This window comes from Portunus trituberculatus, chromosome 21 (assembly GCF_017591435.1).
Source record: "Portunus trituberculatus isolate SZX2019 chromosome 21, ASM1759143v1, whole genome shotgun sequence".
Classification (NCBI taxonomy): domain Eukaryota; kingdom Metazoa; phylum Arthropoda; class Malacostraca; order Decapoda; family Portunidae; genus Portunus; species Portunus trituberculatus.
The window spans coordinates 6,397,773-6,412,426 of record NC_059275.1 but is presented as its reverse complement, the minus strand read 5'-3'; the positions used below and the strand labels follow the sequence as shown (position 1 = coordinate 6,412,426).

The 14,654-nt window shown below is 40.8% G+C and overlaps 1 protein-coding gene across 1 annotated transcript in view; it reads right to left on the bottom strand.

Moving 5' to 3' along the window:
• The window catches only part of LOC123507149 (prothoracicostatic peptides-like), a 173,574-nt gene extending 163,978 nt beyond the window's left edge, over nt 1-9,596 (bottom strand). Inside the window, exons 1-2 of the mRNA XM_045259792.1 lie at nt 9,547-9,596; nt 2,357-2,469 (exon numbers count right to left, since the gene is read on the bottom strand). The gene's annotated coding sequence lies outside the window, so the exon portion shown is untranslated. The remainder of the gene's footprint in view (nt 1-2,356; nt 2,470-9,546) is intronic.
• Between the last annotated feature and the right edge of the window lie 5,058 nt (nt 9,597-14,654).

The window sequence follows — 14,654 nt, the reverse complement described above, 5'->3', positions numbered from 1 at the left end:
AACCCAGTGATCCTCTCTCCCTACACCAGCTGCGGAGGCCCCGACACATCGCCGCCACCCACTGCTGCACTAAGGTGACATTCGTTTATCCAGGATCAGATACAAATATAAGGTCAGGCCACAGCTCCACCCCCCCGTCTGTCTGCCGCTTGTATACGCGAATTACAGTGATGGAAGTTCTTACGAGTATAATAGTCTGCAAATCGAACCTGATTAAACTTTGCGGTGTAATGCTGTGCCAGATAAGAAGTTGAATGCACCGTGCCAGCGAGCGAGGTTTTCAATCCATTAGTTATTTTTTCCCCACACGAAGTGATTGAAAATAAAACCTAAAGCATGCCAGAAACACACACACACACACACACACACACACACACACACACACACACACACACACACACACACACATGCGTGATACACAGCCATAAGGAAAATAAATCCTTAAATCATGACTAGAAAAAAAAACCTACACTGCAATATGAGAGAGAGAGAGAGAGAGAGAGAGAGAGAGAGAGAGAGAGAGAGAGAGAGAGAGAGAGAGAGAGAGAGAGAGAGAGAGAGAGAGAGAGAGAGAGAGAGAGAGAGCATTCCTTAGTTAACTTGACCAAGGAAATAAAAACTAATAATATATGCAGATTACACTCTTGAGAAAGGGAAAGGTAAGGAACGCAGAGAGGAAGAGAAGCAAGACCCTAACGAGGAAGTAAGTGAGGAAAGTAAGAAAGGAATGAAGCTGAGAAGGAGAAGATAACATAATGAGGGAGGAGGTAAACGTGAGAGTAGGTTAGTGAAGAAGGAAGAGGAAGAGAACGACAAAGTGAAAAAAAATACTTGCTTTGTAACACTCTTCTTTACAGAGGAAAGCGAAAAAGAGGGAGAAGATGATATATAAGAAAGAAGAAAAGGCGAGGAAGGGAAAGAAGGAAAGCAAGCAGTGATGTATGGAAATCCACGAGCAAAACAAGGAAGAAGGGAAAGAAGGAAGGATGGTCAGACGAAAGGAGGAGGAAAGGAATTTGCAAGGAGAATGAGGACTGGGGGAATGAGGGGAAGGAGACAGCCTCACTCAACCTCTCCTGTGCCCTAGAAATAACATGTTTGCCTCAGCCCACACCAAGACCTCCCTGGAGAAATTAAGGAAATCTATTAAGGGAACTAATTGTCTTCACATGGAAACCCGTGTCTTCTTCCTTCACTGGGTATTAATGCACATTGTTACTCTGCCGGTGGTCCTCTCTCTCTCTCTCTCTCTCTCTCTCTCTCTCTCTCTCTCTCTCTCTCTCTCTCTCTCTCTCTCTCTCTATCTATCTATCTATCTATCTATCTATCTATCTATCTCGCAAGCTACTCTCGACATCTCAAATTTCGACACCAACTCTCACATCTTTGCTCTCTTCATTTCATAGCACCCAGTTTGACCTTGGCTTGCGCGTCCTCAGGCTTTATTTTCACGGACGTTGTGGAGCGTGGAGAGCTCTTCGCCCCAGCCTCTCAAAAACATGCAGTCCTCGTCAGCCCCTGTGGGTGATGACTTGCAGACGATTGGCGGCAGCTGACGGGGTTTTCAGCATGGCAGTGAGCATGGTGATGAGAAGCGGCTTTTCTTAGGGAGACCGCCCGCGTGGCTAGATCGTCTCTCTGAGTTTAATATCATGAAGAAGTTGTGTTTTTGACTGAGAGTAATGACAGACACGAGAGAGAGGAAGATGTTACAGGAGTCTCTATTATCGTCACTTCAAAGCTTATGTAACAACGATAACAATAGTAACGGCAATAGAAACAGTAACAGCAGTAGCAGCAACGATTATTATAAAACCCAATACCTACAGCAATAAGTCCACCGTCGCTTCAAACTTTATGTAACGAAAACAACAAACAGTAACAACAGCAGCAGCAACAACAATGGCAATAAATCCAGCAAATACCTTCAAGAAATAAATCCACACGACGCCCACTCAGCCTTCCAGGAACACGCCTACAGCAGCCAAAGCCTTCATTCCGTTAAAAGAAAAAATCGCAGTTATACGGGAATCTAATTACTGATTTCTTCTACCTCTCATTCTTTTGCGCAAACAAGACCAAAGAAAGGCACAACAGTAGGGAAAACACCACTAATTCTCCTCTCAAAACAACCTGAGATCCCGCTCACCATCCTCCCCCAACCACACCACACACACAAATGTTCATAATATGTAACTCAAAAAAGTTAGTTCCACAATTTTTCCATGCCTCTGACAGATTCCAGAATCCAGCTAAGCACTTTCAGATGGAAAGTTCTGTATCGATATTTCAACCAATAAAAGAATGAATACTCGAAGTTCTTCGCCAATCATACACTCAAGTGAAGTCCACCTACCTTCCTCCACACAGCTGAATAGGCGAGTCATTCTGTCGGAGCTAGGTGGTCTTTGCAGACATCACTCGTGGTGGTGGAGTGACTGCAGGTTGTGGTGGTGGTGGAGTCGCAGGCTGGAAAATCACAATAATGACTTAATTAGAACATTGATTCTCAAACTGTGTTCCGCGGAATCCCAGGGTTTCGTGAAGACCTTTCAAAGATTCCGCGGCAAAAATGTATATACATATGATAAAGCCTTATTTTTATTTATTAATACGAACAGGAATGGATAAAATCAAATATGAAAGGGGTTTAATCATTTGCATTTTAGTAGAGAGAGAGAGAGAGAGAGAGAGAGAGAGAGAGAGAGAGAGAGAGAGAGAGAGAGAGAGAGAGAGAGAGAGAGAGAGAGAGAGAGAGAGAGAGACCATAGTGACTGTAACTACATGTGTGGGGTTCTACCTACATTGGGTGAAAGGATTGTAGGGGATTTCGCCGAAGCAAGTTTGAAAAGTTCGAGAACCACTGAATTAGAGTATTAGCAGTTAATATCAAGGTTGACATTAGCAGACCCTCAAAGTCAGAAACAAGGACAGGACAAGAAGAAATAATGAGTTCAATGCTTATAAAGTTATTAGAATAAGGGACAGGAAAGAATTGGTTTTCGAATAGTTAAAGGAATGGAGAAGACTCAGTAATCAGATTATATTAAGGGCTGATTCGTCAGAAAGCTTTAAAAGAGAACTGAACAAATTTAAGTCGAAAGATGATAGGTAGAAATAGAAAGGCATGCTTCTTGTAGGCCCAATGACTTTTTGTAGCTTCTCCCATTCTAAATTAATTTTTAACCCCCTTCAGTACCATGACGAGTTTCTATATTCTATCTGCTTACTCATATGGGAGATTAAAAGGGTTAAGACTGTGGCCATTAATTTTCTGACTACAATAGACCCATCCTAATGTCAATAAAATGGTTCTAATCGTACACAAATCTCAAGGTAATAATGTGTCCCAGTATTGAAAGGGTTAAAAAGAAGCAAAAAGACTAATAAACTTTGCAGCAGATCATTCATAAATCATTCAACAAAGTTACCATTTTTCGAGGACTAAGAAGGGGAAGTAGTCATCGTGAAGAAAGCAGCATGTCTGATTAACAATCTCGGTACAATGCACAGTCAACACGCGTAAGCTATTATTGATCGCTTCCATAAGTAACATACATTAATGATATATCTTCACTACCTCAATTCATTGCCGAAGCGTATTACTGTGTGTGTGTGTGTGTGTGTGTGTGTGTGTGTGTGTGTGTGTGTGTGTGTGTGTCCCTGAAGGCGCCACAAACACACCACTCGTTCAAATAAGCAATAAACCACCACTTTCAGTAATCTCTCTCTCTCTCTCTCTCTCTCTCTCTCTCTCTCTCTCTCTCTCTCTCTCTCTTTTGTCCCCTGCATTGGCCCAACCATACAGATTCAATCACCAATGCATGAGGGAACATAAAAAACAGTAAAGGGGCACATTACTGATAGTGAGCGGTGCAAAGGGAGTCTTTATACACCACGATCTCTCACTATTTCCAAGTAAGTCTAATTTTCCAGACTCTCAACTATCCACTGCAGTTTTTCCTCCTTGATCGCGACGAAAAACAATGAAATGATGCAAAAAATATCGCGGTAGAATGAAATGTGTGACAGCTAATTGATGGTATTTTTATTTACATCACTTTGTTACATAATGTCTTTCTTTCCATAGAACTACTTTGTTTATACGTGCGAGAGAGAGAGAGAGAGAGAGAGAGAGAGAGAGAGAGAGAGAGAGAGAGAGAGAGAGAGAGAGAGAGAGAGATGAAAACTAGTAAAAAATTCAGGGAATGACGAAAATGTGAAATGAGACAAACAAGGAAAATTATAATATACACACAAATAATGCATTCTCATTTTGCTTCTCTTCTTAATATATGAGACACAAGACGAGAGAGAGAGAGAGAGAGAGAGAGAGAGAGAGAGAGAGAGAGAGAGAGAGAGAGAGAGAGAGAGAGAGAGAGAGAGAGATTGCACATTATTCGTCTTGTAAACAACAGGGACGAGTATCCAACTGTTCATGGCAACATGCTGCAAAGTTTAATGTGCCTATTCACAATAAAGCGATGCTGATCTCGAGTGTTTACTGTTATTATCGTTATTGCTGCAATTATTATTATTATTATTATTATTATTATTATTATCATTATTATCATTATTATTATCATCGTTCTAAATGGGTCAGTGTATTCTACCTGGATGACTTTTCCGTACTTAAAAAAAGGCGAAAATTATTTCATCCTTTCACTACTATTCGTCACACCATTCTTTCACCATTCACAAACATCTTTTTTTTTCATTCTACAGCCTCCGTACTTGCCAAAACTTCAAAGATTTGCTCTGTTTTAATCGCATTTTTCGTTCATGTAGGGTTAATGTTTCCTACAGCGCTCCTGAGGTTGTGGCGGATGTCGCTGCTTCAAATACTAGCCCAAGAAAATTTAATGCCGGATAGGATAAATGTTACAGATATGATGTATTTCTATTCGTCGTATGCGTACACACACACACACACACACACACACACACACACACACACACACACACACACACACACACACACACGTCATCTGAACATTTCTACCAATAAAGTTACCCAGGACACAACAAGCAATTTTTTCATAAATGGAAAATAAATCTTGAGGAATCTAAAAGGTATGTGGTCAAATAATACCTACTTCAAGAGGACATGACAACAGATATGAGAGGGAGGAGGAGGAGGAGGAGGAGGAGGAGGAGGAGGAGGAGGAGGAGGAGGAGGAGGAGGAGGAGGAGGAGGAGGAGGACGAGGACGAGGAAGAGGACAAACAGCAGCACCACCATCAGCACCAGCACCATCAGCACCAGCACCAGCACCAACACCAGCAGCACCAGCAACACCACCATCACCAGCACAGCAGGAACACAACAGCAAACACAAGAAAATAAGAACACGAAGAACAAGAAATAAATAGAAACATGATAGTAACGATGATGATGATGAGATGGAAGAGAGAGAGAGAGAGAGAGAGAGAGAGAGAGAGAGAGAGAGAGAGAGAGAGAGAGAGGGGGGATGTAAAATTTGTAAGGAAATGGGAGCTTTTTTTCCCTCCCCGGCGTGGCACCTCAGATCGAAGCGGCAGTGCAGCCTGCAGATGGCAACTCACACACTTTGAAGAGTTGGTGCTGATAACGCCTCGTCCCGCGCCCTGGAGGTAACTTTGTGCGGCGACGGAGCACGCTGAAAAATACACACACACACACACACACACACACACACACACACACACACACACGAGAATCTACAAACTTCTGCCGTCAAGATACATATAAAGTACATATCGAGCATTTTCCCTTCACTTAAAGACAAACAAAGAAAAGACTTAGAGTTGAATGTACATTTGAATATAGACGTGTATTGACTACCAGATTCACTTTTTTATCCCATTTTTTTTTCTATTTTCGTGTCCTTTTTACTCTTTTACTTTTTCTCTTCAATTTTTGTATTTTCGTAACTCGGTAACTGAAGCTTGTAAATGAAGTCCTGAGGCTAGCCAGGAGAAGTAATTCGATTAATTTGCTTGTTACCTTTACCTGGGCACATCTTTAACTCTCAGGAGCCAAGCCACATTAGCCGAGGGATACCAATATAGGATATGCGAGCGCGCGGCACACACACACACACACACACACACACACACGGTGGCGTAGTGGATAAGGTGGTGAGCGTGGGATCGGGCAGACGTCCACGGGTAGGTTCGAATCCCACCACGTACAGCCTTAAACACTTTGCCATTTGTCGAGTGGTTTAAAGTTACCTACATGGTATTCAGGTTCTAGGTGGTTACACCCAAGATGAGCTTGGGTGGTGATATGGGCCCTAATATCGGTACCACTATTAATAAAATTGCCTGCACCACTAATGGGCGGAAGCTGAACAGCGCTTCCCATATACTCTTCAAGTGTGCCTACAGGCGCTATAGGCCTTAACGTAAAAAAAAAAAAAAAAATACGCACACACACACACTTCTATTATTATTTAACCTCAGAATTACTAAAAATACATGGTACAACAACAGCAGCAGCAGCAACAGCAGCAGCAACAACAACAACAACAAAACCATCGAAAATAACAACAAGGAGTAGCAGTTTGAAGGAAAATAACCCCAACAATGACTTCCTCCCACCACCGCCACCCACAACAACAACGTGTTTTGAAGATCAAGGGAAAGAACTCCTCGTGCTATACAATTACCTGGGAGAGACGCAGCCATGGTCTTTATTCAGTGCAGTAGTTGGCTGCCGTCTCTCTAGCGTGAGGTCACTACTCTGGGTTCGTATCTTAAAAACATTTCTATACAGCATATTCACTACTCCCAAAAGCCTCTAGTTGAAGTTAACTGGGATTTCAGTGGCGTTTTTATGAAGTCATTGACAAATTAACAAGACTTAAATCATTAACAGGAAAAAGACGCGTAGCCTTTGAAAATAATCGTTAAGAAAGAGCGAAGGTTTCTAAATGCGGACAGTGGACCTCAAGGTGAAAATAAAATGACAGTGGTGAAGAGTGGGAGTGCCGGGTACAAATACGACCACTAATCCTATTACTTCTTTAGTTTACATCTTTTCTTGATTATTATCCACTCCGAGACATTATTTTCTTGTTCTAAAGCCTCCAAACATTGTACCGGCTACACATTACATATTACATTATTTTCATCTCTTTATTTTCTTTTTTATAGAAGAGCGTAATAAAAATTGTATATGAGGTCTTTACAGTTCTCAATTATTGCAAACCACAGTGAAACAACGTAACCATCACCAGTACCACCACCACCAAAAACTAACACCGCCTCCACCACCAATAAAGTGATGAAATAGAACGAAAACTACACAAGACAAAATACATCGCGGAAGAGGCAGCAAACAGACTCTGGAGCGCCTGGTTTTGGAGGTTAATGAAGAGGAGTGGAAGTGACGCCAAGGAGGATAAGAGCGGGGAGAGGAGAAGCGGAGCGTGAGTAAGGAGGTGGCAAGTTGAACAAGTGCATCTGCTTCGCTTGGCGCGTCCATGATTCTTCGGTGACACTCAAACACTTCGCTTTCTCACCACAGAACACAGAGATGATTAGCAGGATTCTCAAGTGTTTTTCCTAATAAAGTAGATATCTTGGTAATCTGTCACTAGAATCGTAGAAGCACACTCAAAAACCTGTATAACTTCAAGCCCAGACTTTTGAAAATAGTGGAGGTGCTGTGTAGAAGTGTTTTATAATGCAGTCCTTAGCCTCACTCACCTTGCTTCCAAATGCCAGAGGTCAACATTCACGTGGTCTCTCTCTCTCTCTCTCTCTCTCTCTCTCTCTCTCTCTCTCTCTCTCTCTCTCTCTCTCTCTCAGGTATACGATGGGTGGCCGAAGGTTGATAAAAGAGGAAAAATGTTAGCTGTCAACTTTCTCATAGCTGCTCTCTCTCTCTCTCTCTCTCTCTCTCTCTCTCTCTCTCTCTCTCTCTCTCTCTCTCTCTCTACACACAAAAGAGAGAGAGAGAGAGAGAGAGAGAGAGAGAGAGAGAGAGAGAGAGAGAGAGAGACGGTGCACTAACAAAAACTCCACTGTAATTACGTTCATTTATCGTCTTAAGGAACGTACAGACGCCTCGGTCGTTATCAGGAAAATAACCAAGAAAACAGAGCAATTCGCTAATTTGTTTACGAGGACGAGGAGGAAAAGGAGGAGGAAAAGGAAGAGGAAGAAGAGGAGATACGGGGGAGGAGGAGAAAGGAGGAAGCCATGGGAGGAGGAGGAGGAGGAGGAGGAGGAGGAGGAGGAGGAGGAGGAGAAGGAAGAGGAGGAGCGCCCGGCCTACCTAAATATAATGAGATGCTCCGTACAAAACAAGTTCCCTCCAGCTGCCGAATATTAAGGAAAGAGAAAGGTTTATTGTGAAAGTTATTATTATACAATGCTGCTCCACTAATAAAGAAAACAATGAGGGGATATTATGCCCTGTGTGTAGTGCAGGATTAGTGTAAGAGCATGTCGGCAAGGGTTTAGAATGGAGGTGATGCATTTTGGAAGCTTCAGTGTGGTTTTGGAGAATATTTAATACGTGTGATTGTTTTGTATATTTCAACGTGTGATTGTTTTGTATATTTCAAGTTATTGTTGTTGTGGTTAGTATTGTGATTGGAGGTGGTGATGCTGTTGTTGTCATTATTATTGTTGTTGTTTTTGGTGGTGATAGTGGTGGTGGTGTTTTTATTGTTATTTTTGTCATTATTATTGTTGTTATTGATGGTGCTACTATCAATTTTAATGCGTCTACTAATACCTAGGAGATAAGAGAGTATATTAAGACTCTCCCTCTACTTATTGGAGGTTCTTCATCTGATTACTATTCCTGATCTGAATCAACCCATCTTTATGTAACATAGTGTTATGAAAATGTTGGGGGAGGATTTTTCTATCTGACGGCAGATGTATGGGAAGACTTAATTCAGCGGAATTCTTTGCTGGGGTGGTACGTGATGTGATCCGTGGCCAGCAGCGACCAAACACGCCGCCACTCGAGGACTTCAGGAAACTTTGAAAGGTGAAATATGAGACGCAAAGCGGGATTCCCTGGACCGCCATTTTCTGCTGCGAGTGACAGCTCACGAAAGAAACGCTGACCCAGAAAACACGTTTCACAAAACAGCTTGTCACAAAACAATTTCCTCTTTGCAATACAAGACGAGGGTGGAGGCAACAAGCATTTCCGCGTGGTGCATGCATGCTTAATGCTCATCTCGTCACTTAGAGCGAGAGATTTACCACGTCCCCTGCGCTGGCAAAACAGGCTCGTGTCACAACAAGCCACGATTATACAAAAGTGCGCTATCCATTCTATTGTCTTTTTATAAGAATGAGTATTTCTTAATTGCTATCACTTCTGTTTCATTCAGTGATAAAGAAAAAAGAAAGAAAAAAACGTAAACAATAACATGTCGAAAAAGGAAACTAATATTCTAGCCACATATACAAGACAACTCTTGTACACCAATAAAATGTCTTCCTCACCTATAAACATCAGTCTTATCTTAAACTTTCCATCGTACTCCGCATCAAATTTCCTTGGGATGAAGTCTACTAAGCCAGTCCCACTTACCCCCAGTAGCCGCTGAGTTGCTTCAACAGTATTACTCCAAAACAGTGCACACGCCACACCACCCAGCACCACCAACGACGCCACCGTCCACATAGAACACGAAATAGGTCACGAGTCTCACGACTCACGAGTAGTCGGTCGCTTTCCTCTAATAAATGTAAACATGGCGCGTCGCGTTGGTGGCTACGAAACTCATCTCGACCACTGTTTCATAAATCACGGTTCAATTCGTCCATTTCTGCTTCTTTCTTACGAAGGACAGAAGCTTCCCCGTAACGAGCAGCGCCGCGCATATTCATTCATGTTCAGTAAAGTACCATCAGTTGGCCAGCCCTACAATTTCTATTTGCCGGATGTTGTCAGTAGACTAATTCAATACATTCACAGCCAGGAGCATTTCTTGGGACTGAAAACATTGGGGGCTGAGCCCAGACCCTTATAGGGAAGTCTAGGAGATCCTTCCCGGGAAAAAAAAAAAAAAAACTGTTTTTGTGCTTTCTTTAGCCTTGTGGCAACTTCAAAATGTGTTAAAATTAAATCATATTATGTTGATCTTGTGTTGCATTCACTGAAAATGATGAACTACAACTTCTTTACTCTTTAGTGCCTCGTTAATGTACAGTTTTGTTATATTTCTTCTCAAGTTGATTATTATCCGGGGCTAAAGAAAAAATATCCGCGGCTAAAACCCCAGATGCCCAGGCTATGCGACGCCACTGTTCATAGCAGAAAAGATTGGTTAATTTGATTGAAGAGTATTTAGCGAAAATAACCTTTGTCTTCGGTTCTTAAACTGAACAATACCTAGTTTTTTTTTTTTTTTATCGTGGCAATGTCAGTGGCGCCAAGTAGGATCTGAAGTGCCGAGAGGCTGTTTTGTTTCACTTAATGCTGTTATAGGCATGCATCCGTTTAAAAAATATACAACATTGGGTTGTTTTGCTTATGTAAAAATAAATATTGAAATCAAATAATAAGCCCTCGTCTGTTTGTAAGCAATTAGTGTGATAGCACACAAGAGACTGTAGCAAACACTGTACTGTGTATCCAACAATCCACCTCTTGTTTGCAATCAATGAAAGAACAGATGTGAACAACAGGGAGCACAGCACCGAAGCGCACTCACATAACAAAGTTCAAATAAGCTAAAGCTATATCATTAATACATACAACGGGACAATAATGATAAGTGCCCAGAACCAGATGACAAACTCATCCTTCTTCTTTTTCTAACTGTATGTAGGCTGAAAGAAAACAGTCTGTAAGAAGTGAATCACAATGGAGAATACAACCCTAACAATGGCCGTCTCTCCCTCGTTCTCAAACGCAGCCCGTGACAGCAACAGAGGCGGTGATGGACGCCTGTGAGCGTGGGCAGCGAAGGGAAGGGGGAGGTTGAAGGAAAAGCGTGCAAAGGGATGAAATATAAGAACGGAGAAAGGGTAGGGAGCGAAGAAGTGAAGGAAAGGAAGAAATAGTATACGAATAAAAAGGCTTAATGTGGGAAGAATGGAAATAAAGGATAATTACTTAGTGAAATGAAGAAGAACGTTAAACAGTGTAGAAAAGACTACAACAGGACGAAAAAAATATAGAAATAAGAATAAACAAGGAACTAGATTACATTCAGAGAGAGAGAGAGAGAGAGAGAGAGAGTGGGGAGGGGGAAACACGAACAACGAGGATGGAAGGAAAGAGGATATATGAAAGAACTGAACCGAAGACCCAGATAATTGAGAAACAGACAACGAGAAAGAGAAAACGGAGAATGAAGAGAATAATAGTATTCTCTTCATTCTCCGTTTTCCGTAGAAATTATCACAATAATGTTTGACTGAAGAGCGGGTGTAGCCACTAGCCAGTGGTAGAGACGAACCGAGCACACGTTCAAGCCAGTCATGAAAGCATCTGTAATCTGTATGAACATCGGTACCTCCGCGTCTCGGCCATAAGGCAAGTGAGGCACCAGCATCTGATTCACGTTAAAGTAACACCTTCCCTCGCGCCCCACTGTCCTCGCCTGAGTTATTGTTCTTCATAACGGGCCTATATTTGTACCACGAGCATGAGCAGAAATGAGAATAAGAGAGCGGAATGGAAAGTGGAAAAGGTTGTAGGAGAGAAGTAAGAAAAGTAAGGGCGGAATGGTACGAGAAGTAAAAAAGAAAAATAATAAATAAAAAAAAGTGTATTTGTAGAAGAAAGATCAAAGTATTAAAAAACAAATCGAAGAGCAGTTAGGAGAGAAAAGAGCAGAAAATACAAGAAGATGCAACCTCCATTTCCAATCTTTCCCTTTCATGTAATTTATAACCTCTTCCCGTCTTTTCTACCTTCCTTGCAGACAAGAGCACCCACCACAAACTACACATTCTTGCAGCCCTCCCACATTTCTGGCACACTCCATCAGCAGCCTTCCATTGTAGCACTAGCCAGCAGTGACAGTCGTGGCCAAACACCTGAAGAGATCATTGACTATTGCAAATTATCCTGTCTCATCCACACTTGTCTCATTATCCTTGTTAACCTCTAAGAGTGACTTGATGACTGACAGAGCAATAATTTTCCGGGAAGATTTGACGCTGCATCACCGGCCTCAGGGAACCTCACTGCCACTCAACAAACAGCTCATGTTACCCCACGGGACACCACTCACACCACTACTTAGCCTTCCGTGGTGGTTCTCTGAGACCATTAGATATATTACCACTGACAATGATAGGTAGTTACTTAAAATCAGTCAAGACATCTATCTAAACGTATCTATCTCCAATCTACCAATTTACCAGTCAGCAATCTCACATGGTGGCTTAGACAAAGCACCACACACTCACACATATTGCACTTTTACTGCCGTTAATTCACAATGGAAAGGGAAAGGAAGAACAAAGAAAATAAAACAGTTAAGTAAATTGACTGGTGATATGAATGATGAGACAAAAAGGAAGAATAAACAGAAACAGATCTGTTGGTGTATTGGTAATCATATAAAGATATGTGAGATTTGGCATGTAACATCAGGTAACACACACACACACACACACACACACAGAACACAGATATCAGCTTGTACCTTATCCTTGATCAAGTAAAGTGCCAGACAAACATGATGATAGATAGTTTGGTATGGAAAATTGAGATAAAGATTATGGAATGAAAAATAATAATATTCTTTCAGAATAATGCATGAGCCTGAATTTTGTCAAGTAACTTTTTCTCCCTCATTACATGCTTTGACAGTTTTTACCTCCAAGGGAGTGCTGTGACCATGCAACCACTTAAGGGCTCAATGAAAATGTGCATAAAACATCTCAGGAAAAAATTATGTTGTTGTCATGTAGGGGTAGCTGGTCTGCGTCAGGAGTCTACAATGCCATTTTTTTCTTTCTTTTTTTGGTACAGTTTATCATTTCAAAATTTCCAAATGTGAACTAATTTTCCTTTCTTTCCCATTTATAGGTAGATAAATGTACATCTCTCAATTATAAATATGCAATAATATCACTATTGAGGGTTCTCCAATATTCTGAATATTTGGCATCTTCCAGTGAAAACCTTGACACTACAGCACATAGTAAATATCATCATACTAATAGATTTGGTTGCTATTCATAGGAAAATCAATCTATATAAGATTTTTTTTAGATGAATTACTAGGAGAGAGTATTATTTTCATGTGGTCAGATGGCAAAGTTACTACCACAGACTCAATGAAACTGAGTACAGTATATTGTACTAATAGTTAAATTACTTGGTAGTCATAGTCAGTCAAGTAACCTCACACTTTGCTTCCACTATGTTTAGCATCTTTTCTCAATCTTCACTGCTCTGATCTCCTTAAAGTCTGTCAGTTGCAAAGATTAAATGGCTTAAGAATAAAAAAAATTAAAAAATGCACCAGAAACAGTGGATGTTGAGTAAGGTAAGTTACTCAGCTAGTGGCCTTAATTTTACCATCCTAGAGATAACATGTGCCACATGCATCTTTAACTGATCTCCATACCACATTACAATGGCTAACTACTAATATAAAATGAACCAGAATTCACCACTGCTACCACAATTCACAATCACCACCACTGTCTTACTCTTTCACCATTCTACCACAACTACTGAATTTCTACTGTCATCATTAAGTACCATTACTACTATACCTCTACTGTCACCACCATTACTACTGTAACTCCATCACCACTCACCATCACTCCTGTAACTCAGTAGAATCTTCATTACACTATATTCCTCTTGAGCAGTGTGTCAGTGTCTACTCTTCATGATTCACTGTTACAAAGAGAAAACAGAGTTAACAGCCACTTAGACAGTGATATCATATACTTGCAGTCATTTGGTGTATTTTTCTAAAATCATCAGCTATACAGTACTGTAATTTAACTTGATCTTAATTAACAGGGTCTGATCTATCAAACAAAGCACTAATCAAATCTTTTCTCAGTCTTTCATACACACACACACACACATGATCATGGCAAAAAAAAAAAAAAAAGTTAAAGGGAAAATCATTAACATATAATAATAAATAAATAAAAAATGAATACCTGCATAAACAAGGTAACCCAAATTAAGGGAACACAGTATGAAGAGAAGGGAGTTGCACTTAGTTCCCTGGAATAAGAACCTTTCCATGCCAGAAAAATGTCCTGCTTGAAGTATAGTGCACAGGGTGTCCAATGAGAAGTCATATTCACAAAAAATTGAAGATCATATACTAGTAATTCATAATGGAAAGGTCCTATGATCATATTTTTTTATGCAATGATTTAAAAGTTAAAGGATACTGAAATAAAGACAACTATTAGGTGCCAAGGCAGAAGGAGGAAAACAGGACAGCAATAGTGGTTAATGGCATCCTGAGGATGTTCCTTGATTACACACCAAGATTTTTATAAATAAAGAACAAAAGAAATGTGAGAACAAGATCTATTGTTATAGGAAATAACACTTAAAACATAACAAAATTCATATGGCAACAGTAATCAGCAAGATGGTGTGGAATGGGGGTGTGCAGCCACTTGCCACTGATTCCCATCCATATCTAAATATCTTGTAACTTCTTAACCATTATGTAAAAAGAATTTGACCTAAGAATA